The 6,000-nt window shown below is 37.6% G+C and overlaps 1 pseudogene; it reads right to left on the bottom strand.

The window, feature by feature from the left end:
- Window positions 1–522: 522 nt before the first annotated feature.
- The window catches only part of LOC118851117, a 60,102-nt pseudogene continuing 54,624 nt past the window's right edge, over window positions 523–6,000 (bottom strand).

Here is a 6,000-nt window from a genome sequence, read left to right as displayed (position 1 = left end):
TCATTCATTTTCCTATTTATAAATAGAAGGAAAAAAATTCTCTATTTGCCTTATAAGGTTGTAATGTAAGGTTGAAATGTTTTCTGTTAAGTTCTTTAGGTTTGCTGAAAATCAGAAATCTGTGATAATGTGGTAATGCTTTTTTATTGCTACAATTCGATACATGATTCTGGAAATGAGTGAAAAAGTTCCCATGCTAATGGATTACCTTATTAAACCATTAATTCATGTCCGGACTTGTGAAGTTACTTGCTTAGCTCCAACATTTTTCATTAGCCAAGGCAAGGCTGGCCTAAGGAATATGTATTTGGGTGAGGGGGCACTTTGCCAACACAAAAGCAAATTGTTTTTGTGAAATGTGTTTTAATATCCAACTCTTTAGTTTTAAAATTCACATCCAAGCTGCTTGGCTTTACACCAGTATTGTTTTTCTGGGAAGAACTGAGCCTAAAGCTTTAAAAAGTACTTTTCTAGCAAGTATATCATATGATGCCTGAAAATTAAACACTTGGTTTCTCTCTCCTATATAATTTCATGTCCAGTGTGTATTCTCCAGTAGGCACTAAAGTATGAACTATTGTCGAAGTCTTCTTCACCCTTAGCACATTTGTAGGGTTTTTCTCCAGTATGGATTCTCTGGTGTATAATAAGGCTTGAGCTCCAGTTGAAACATTTCCCACATTCACTATGCCTACATGGTTTCTCTCCTGTGTGAATTCTGTTGTGAGTAATAAGGTTGGAACAGTCATGAAAGTTTTCCCCTTATTCCATGTATTTATACAGTTTCTCTCCTGTGTGAACTGTCTGATGAGCTTTGAACATTCACTGAAGCATTTCCCACAATCAACACATTTATATGATTTTTCACCTGTGTGGCCTCTTTGATGGTTAGTAAGGGTTGAGCTCTTACTGAAGCTTTTCCCACATTCTGCACATTCATAAGGTTTCTCCCTGTATGGATTCTTTGGTGACTAGTAAGGGCTGAGCTCTTACTGAAGCTTCCTCCACATTTATGACATTCAAAGAGTTTTTCTCCAGAGTCAGCTCTTTGGGGCCCAGGACAAATTAAGCTCATACTGAAATTGTTTTCTCCTAGCTCTTCAGAAATCTTCTCCCCTATGTGGTTTTTCAAATGTGCCCTCAAAGATGGATTGTTAGCAAAGCTTTCCCCAGGCTCATTATTTCTCAGTATTTCCTCCCATGTGGTTTTTCTTATTTTAATAAGATTTGAACTCGGGTTGAAGCTTTTCCAAGAGTCATGACATTATAAGGTTTTTCTCCTGCATGGATTCTCTGATGGGTAACTAGGTTTGAATGATCACTAAAGCTTTTTCTGCATTTAAGACATTTGTATGGTTTCTCTCCAGTATGGATTCTCTGATGAAGCTTTTCCCACAGTCAAGGCATTTGTATAGTTTCTCACCTGAGTGGATCCGTTGATGGGCAATAAAATGAGAGCTCTGACTGAAACTTTTCACAGATGTATTGCATTTGTAGGTTTTTCTGCTAGGCACAATCCCTGGTGAGCTATTAATTTTTCTAAATCCTCTACACAACCACATTTCTCCCACTGTTCCTCTGAGGGACTTTCACATTGTCTTGATGATTCATATTCATCCTCACTGTCTTTCCCCCAAAAAGGCTTCTTCTTCAAAATGTTTTGATAATGTCTTGTGCAGCTCCTCAGTATCTTCCTGCTTTGAATTCTGTTCTTTGTTCTCACACTTCATGTCCACACCAATGCAGCTTTTAAATGGAGCTGCAGCATCAATGGTCTTAAAATGCTTGGTTGGCACATCATTGCAGCCATGCTCTTTAGTGGCTTCTTCCTCCTTCTCCTCCTCTTCTTCCTCTTGTCTCCAGGACCTTTGGTCCTGTTCTTCAGCATCCCTCCTCCCTAGCCTTTCTGAGAGGTGAGTACATCTGAGAACTACTCACACATGCCTGAGAGTGTCCAGCTCTTCCCAAAAGGGGCAAATCCCTGGGGGCTGGCTGCTTTTAGCTTTCCAGTAACTTCAGAGAAGGTTTTTGAACCTGTAGTGACACTGTTCTAGTATCTGGAGAAAACCCTGTTGACACAGCTGCTCAGAACTTGGCTGTTCTGGTAACAGTTCTGAAATTTTTTGGAGAATAGAGATTCACCAAGAATAGCAAGGAAAGTCTTGGTTTCTTCATAGCTCCAGTGCACACCTGCAATATGACTTTGAAAAAGGTTGAGCCACTAGACATCCTGGATCCCAGGATTGGTTCTTCAATGACCATCTCATCCCCATTACAATCTTCAGCTGCCATGGCTTCTGTAGCTGCCTCATGTTCCCAGTTCCCTTCTTCCTGCTCTTCTGTCTCAGCATCACTATCCCTCAACCTGGGGAGACCCTCAGCCTTCTCTGAGATATCTGTGGTTCTGACAATACCCTGAGCCTTCACCAGAGTGTCCAGCTCCTCATAAAAAGGGCAAGTGCCAGGGGAGTGGCTGCTCTTGGTTTTCCTATAATCTCTTAAAAGGTTTTTGATCCTATATCAGCATTGTTCCATAGTTTGCAAGAAACCCTACTCTTGCAATCACTCATAGATGGCATAGGGTGGTTCTGAAGACAGGTCCAGATTTTTTTGGAAAATGGAGACTCACCAAGGATTGCAAGGAAAATCTTTGTTTCCTCATAGCCCCAATGTGCACCACTCAAGTGCCCAAAAAATAACCATTAAGTGGTGCTTGGGCAGGGCCTTCCTAGCTCAGAGTGAATGTAAATAGTAACTATTTCTCTTTTGGCCAGCAACCCTGAGGATCTTCCCCTCCCAGTTAGAGGGTTTTTTTTTTTGACTCACTTCTTAAAGAGTCCTATTCACTGAATGGGCATTGCCTCATTCAAAGTGAAAACCTGAAAAGACCCTAGCCTAAGAGGGCCAGGGTCTCCCATTGCATCCTGGACCATCTCCAGTCATCCTGATTGATATCTGGCCACTAGACCCAGATAGCTCTGGTGGAGAAAGTGAGGCTGGTGGCTTTGCACAGCCCTCCCTTGATCAAATCAAAGTCAGTTGCAAGTCATGCCATCATTCCCTGATGCCATGGTCCTCTTTGAGAATAGAGGACAAACTACACATATCCATACAATCATATTCCAAGCCCTCTGATTCTTTAATGTAGAAGATGCTAATTCTTGTGTTATCCTGACTGTGGCTCCATGATACTTGAATGGTTTCTTCCTGGCTTCTTGCAATATTTTTACCTTGAACTGGTAACTCTGGGATTTGGTTATAATATTGCTGGCAGTTTTCATTTTGGGATCTCTTTCAGGAGGTGATTGGTGGATTCTTTCCATTTCTATTTTACCCTCTGGTTCTAGAATATCAGGGCAGTTTTCCTTGATAATTTCTTGAAAGATCATGTCTAGGCTCTTTTTTTGATCATGGTTTTCAGGTAGTTCAATAACTTTTAAATTATTTCTCCTGGATCTATTTTCCAGGTCAGTGGTTTTTCCAATGAGATATTTCACATTGTCTTCTATTTTTCATTCTTTTGGTTTTGTTTTATCTTTTCTTGATTCTCTCATACAGTCATTAGCTTCCATTTGGGCCATTCTAGTTTTTAAGGAATTATTTTCTTCAGTGACCTTTTGGACCTACTTTTCCATTTGGCCAGTTCTGGTTTTTAAGGCAATCTTCTCCTCATTGGCTTTTAAGACCTCTTTTATCATTTGGCCCAGTCTGTTTTTAAGGTATTATTTTCTTCAGTATTTTTGTGCCTCCTTTACCAAGTTGTTGACTTGTTTTTCATGATTTTCTTGCATCACTCTCATTTCTCTTCCCAATTTTTCCTCTATCTCTCTTACTTGATTTTCAAAATCCTTTTTGAGATCTTCCATGGCCTGAGACCAATTCTAATTTTTTTTGGAGGCTTTGGATGTAGGAGCTTTGACTTTGTTTTCTTCTTCTGAGTGTGTGTCTTGATCTTCCTTGTAATCAAAGTAAATTTCTATAGTCAGAGTTTTTTTTCCCCATTGTTTGCTCATTTTCCCAGCCTATTACTTGACTTTTACCTCTTTATTAAAGTCAGGCTCTGTTTTCAGGGTGAAGGGTGCACTGTCCCATGCTTCAGGGGTTTTGTGCAGCTGGTTTCAGAGACACTTTTAGGGACCTGTAAATTTTCAGTTCTTCCAAGGTGGTATGATCTAAGGCAGGGCTGGGGAACCTGAAGCCTTGAGGACACATGTGGCCCTCTAGGTCCTGAAGTGCATTCCTTTGACCAAATCCAAACTTCACAGAACAAATCCCCTTAATAGAAGGATTCTCTCTGTAAACTTGGACTCAGTCAAAAGGCCACACCCAAAGACCTAGAAAGCCACATGTGGCCTCAAGAGGACAGGTTCCCCACCCCTGTGTTAGACACTGCAGCACTGACTATGACAGAACATGTATTTCATATTTCAAAATAAAGTTATACTTATAGAATTAATGTAATGTTTGCTTATTGGGATGTAAAGAAAGAATCTTTAGGAGTAAAATTGTAAAATAGAACATGAACTTGAGTAAATGGGAAAATACCAAGAGGTCCACTTTAAAGAAGTGTTAATGAAGGAAATTTTGACAACATATAGAGCTTATAATATGATGGTGCTCTTGTAATGAAAAAGGTAGGTTTTTTGGTAGTCTGAAGTGGTATTTCATAGTCCCACAATCACAGAATCTCAGAGTTGGAAGTTATTTCAGAAAACTATTCTATAAGAACTTCTGACAAAATGGGAAGACAATTTGATAGAAATTAAGTTTAGATGAGAATCTTATATCTTAGACCAAAATAAGCTTCAAATAGACAAGCAAAAAAATATAAAATGTCACAACATTTTAAAAAATTAAACAACAGAAGTTACATTTTTTTCCAAGGAGAGAATTCTGAACCATACATGTGGCAGTGATGATAAATAAATATAAAACAGATAATTTTGAATACAAAAAATTAAAAAATGATGCAACTAGAATAAGAAGTGGTTAAGTAGAAAAAATCATTGTATTAAATATTTAACAAAAATATGATATTTAGCACATCTAGGTAACATACACAATTATGTAAGGCTAAATACCAGTCTCTAATAGCTAAATGGTCAAAGGATATGAATAATAGTCTTCTGAACATGAATTATTCGCAACCTTTGAAAGATTGTTCCAAAGTTCTAACAATAACCCCAAAGAGGTTAAAGATATAAAGAAAGATCCTATATATAATGAAATATTTATAGTAGGACACTGTGATAGCAAAAAATTGGAGGCAAAATGGATGCCCATCCATTGGGAGCCTGAGGGGACAAATCGTGGTCTAGAAATGTAATTTCTAGATAATAATATAATAATAATAAATGTAATTTTATTATTGCTCAGTAAAAATTAGGAATATGAGAAATTCAGAGAACTATCTGAAGATTTATATGAAAAGATGCAGAGTGCAGAACATAATAACATACATGATAGTAGTCAAAAGCGGTTGAACTCTAACGAATTGTGATGATCAATTTTGGTCCTGAAGAACTGATAGTGATGTATGCCTTCGTCCTATTACAAGAGTGGTGGAGACTCTAGATGTGGAATGAAGTATGTATGTCAGACAAACTCAATGTGTCAGTTAGCTTTGCTTAAATATTTTCCATTGTTAAAAAAAATTTAATGTTTAATATGTATGGGGGGGGCATGTTAAGGAGAAATTACTGTAGTATTAAAAAGCTAAAGTTTTAACAACAAAAAGAACATACCAAACAGAAAATAAAGTTAACTGATCCTCTTACTGTGTGATCCAAGCAGTCAATCATTCTAAATTCCATTATACTGGAAGAAATAGAAAATGTTGTTGAAAGACATTATAGAAATGACTACTAATTTTCTCATCTTTTTGTTTCCAGTAACTGGATACTTGAAAGTCAATCTAAAAAAATTTTATCATTCAAAAGTCTAAACAGACTTCTGGAAAGATAACAAGGTAAGTCATAATGTCAATGTCAGGTTCCTTTC

This window comes from Trichosurus vulpecula, chromosome 5 (assembly GCF_011100635.1).
Source record: "Trichosurus vulpecula isolate mTriVul1 chromosome 5, mTriVul1.pri, whole genome shotgun sequence".
NCBI lineage: Eukaryota > Metazoa > Chordata > Mammalia > Diprotodontia > Phalangeridae > Trichosurus > Trichosurus vulpecula.
This window is presented reverse-complemented; position numbering and strand designations above follow the sequence as displayed.